The following is a 3075-nucleotide window of genomic DNA, read 5'->3' as shown; positions in this document are numbered from 1 at the left end:
TATCTCTTCTAGCTATTCTCTGGAATTCTGCATTCAGTTCGGTGTATCTTTCTCTTTCTCCCTTGCCTTTCGCTTCCCTTCTTTCCTCAGCTATTTGCAAAGCTTCCTCAGACAGCCATTTTGCTTTCTTGCATTTCTTTTTCTTTGGGATGGTTTTAGTTGTACAATGTTGCGAACCTCCGTCCATAGTTCTTCAGGCATTCTGTCTATGAGATCTAATTCCTTAAATCTATTTGTCACCTCTACTGTATATTCATCAGAGATATGATTTAGTTCATACCTGAGTGGCCTAGTGCTTTTCCCTACTTTCTTCAATTTAAGCCTAAATTTTGCAACGGGAAGCTCATGATCTGAGCCACAGTCAGCTCCTGGTCTTGTTTTTACTGACTGTATAGAGCTTTTCCATCTTTGGCTGCAGAGCACATAGTCAATCTGATTTCTGTGTTGACTGTCTGGTGTCCATGTGTCGTCTCTTGGGTTGTTGGAAAATTTTATCAGCCTGTGCCCTGCTTCATTTTGTACTCCAAGGCCAAACTTCCCTGTTATTCCAGTTATCTTTTAGCTTCCTACTTTAGCATTCCAATCCCCCATGATGTTAAGGACATCATTTTTTGATGTTAATTCTATAAGGTGCTGTAAGATTTCATAGAACCTGTCAATTTCATCCTCTTCAGCACCAGTGCTTGGACCATAGACTTGGACCACTGTGATGTTGAATGGTTTGCCTTGGATTTGAACTGAGATAATTCTGTCATTTTTGGGGTTGTATCCAGTATTGTTTTTCCTACTCTTTTATTGACTATGAAGGCTATTCCATTTCTTTTGAGGGATTCTTGCCCGCAGTAGTATACCTGATGGTCATATGAATTAAATTTACCCATTCCTGTCCATTTTAGTTCGCTGTTTCCTAAGACGCCGATGTTCAATCTTGTCATCTCTTGTTTGACCATGTCCAGCTTGCCTTGATTCATGGATCTTACATTCCAGGTTCTTATGGAATAGGGTTTTCCTTTCACCACCAGATGCATCCACAGCTGAGCATCCTTTCAGCTTTGCCCTAGTTGCTTCATTCTTTCTGGTGCTACTAGGACTAGCCCTCTGCTCTTCCCCAGTACCATATTGGATACCTTCCAACCTGAGGGGCTCATCCTCCAGCGTCATATCTTTTTGCCTTTTGGTACTGTCCATGGGGTTTTCATGGTAAAGATACTGGAGTTGGTTGCCATTTCCTTCTCCAGTGGATCACTTTTTGTCAGAGCTCTCTGCTATGACCTCTCTGTCTTGGGTGGCCCTGCACAGCATAGCTCAGCTTCATTGAGCTATGCAAGCCCCTTTGCCACCACAAGGCAGTAATCCACGAAGGGGGTAAGGAGTAGAGGCCAGCATTATAAAACTTTCAGACTTTGTACAGGTTTGCATGCATGCATACAGACATATCTTATATATTTTATCCTGGAAATGTTGCATGAAAGAATTATCTTTCCTTCCCCTTGTAAAGAGTATTAAAATACACACACCTAAAAATTGTTTTCTTCAAACTTAACATTTTTACTTAGATTAGTAACTTGTGGGATGTACAATAAGCAACAGAAGGTATTTATTTATGATATTGATTTCTATACTCTGACACTAAGAATTTATCTCAGTGCCACAGATGTATGGGAATCGTATCTGGAAATGATCATTACTTTAATCTTAATTAATCCACATATTTCCTGTGTTTACACATATACTGAAACAACATGAAAAATTAATTGGCAAAGTAGAGCCATGATAAATGAGGAATGAGTAGCATGAAAATAATATTGACAGTTTTTCCACTGTTTATAAAGTGTTGGATATAATGCTTTGATTTCATTTTTTAAGGATATTGAAGAATAATCCAGATGGCAAATCCATACGGTGCTAAAATACAGTGCATAAAATACAAGTGTATATATTATAATTAGGTTTTTCACAGTAACTCTTAACTTCACACTCAGACACATAATAGCAGAATCATAGTTTGCAGAAATATTCTAAGTTTGCTTTGGGCTGCAGTTTTCCAAAGGCTTGGCATATATCAGGAAAGATTGGTTAGCAGGAGTACCTTCCTGTCCTACGTATTGGTAAATTGGAAAAATATTGCAGTAATTTCATCTGCAAAACCTAATTAGTCATATTTATAAATTTAGCTAATTATTACTAAGAAGTTGTCCACTTACTAATTGCCTCATTTAGTCAGGAAGAAAAACTATATCTGGGCTATATAATTTTAACCTATAGGTAAAGCTCATATGTCTGAATATACCTTCAAAAACAGCTTTCCTTTGTTGGAAGAAATGTCCATCTGGATTCAGTTCCAACTGGGAAGAAAGACACTGGAAACATGGAGACTGTTTGGAAAGATGCTTTAATGGTTGACCACATGGTTTGAGGTCCTGTGCAAAAAGAGCACATAGGTGTGTGTGTGTGTGAGAGAGAGATTTATACCCTCTCTTGGGCCCCGCCTTGGAGCTTCCTGCTCCTGTGTAAGGAATGTACTCTGATTGGTTGTCAGATTCCCAGGCCTGGTTGAATCTTGCTGGGTGATGATGTAATGAAGGGACTTTGGCCAATTCCTATTATGGCTTAATGGCTTCGTCCTGGTTTGGATCTTGAATGAGGGCTAATCCTATCATGTCCTGAGGGCCATGTCTTTTGTGTTGTAGGTAAGCTGGCCCATCCTTTGTCTTGTAGATAGATTGGCACCAAAATATCTGCTGGGGGAGCAGGGAGCTGAGGCTCTGAGTTTGTCTTTAGAAACATGTTTCACCTTTATGGAAAATATAATATTCTGCCTTTTTAATATTTCCTAGAATATTTCATTTTCCTAAGAGAGGGGAGGGTGCTAACGTCCTACACCTTCCCATAGGGGAGAAAAATACTCAAGGAGAAAAGTTTTCAATCATTGTTTTTGCACTTCTGTTGGTATAATTCCATCAGGTGAAACTTGAAGGGAAAAAAGTCTATTTTCAAGTTTACCACTTAATGTATTTTTTTTTTTTTGGGTGACAACTAGCTTAGAGGCAATCAATAATGTACTGTAAGTTAACC

At 38.8% G+C, this 3075-nt stretch overlaps 1 pseudogene; it reads right to left on the bottom strand.

Moving 5' to 3' along the window:
* Positions 1 to 291: 291 nt before the first annotated feature.
* LOC139316794 (craniofacial development protein 2-like) lies at positions 292 to 1188 on the bottom strand (annotated as a pseudogene).
* Positions 1189 to 3075: the final 1887 nt, after the last annotated feature.

This window comes from Pituophis catenifer, unplaced genomic scaffold (assembly GCF_029215685.1).
Source record: "Pituophis catenifer annectens isolate HBS135680 unplaced genomic scaffold, rPitCat1.0.hap2 SCAF_4, whole genome shotgun sequence".
In the NCBI taxonomy this organism is placed as follows: domain Eukaryota; kingdom Metazoa; phylum Chordata; class Lepidosauria; order Squamata; family Colubridae; genus Pituophis; species Pituophis catenifer.
Note: the sequence above shows the minus strand (reverse complement) of the source record. Positions and strands in the feature narration are given on the sequence as shown.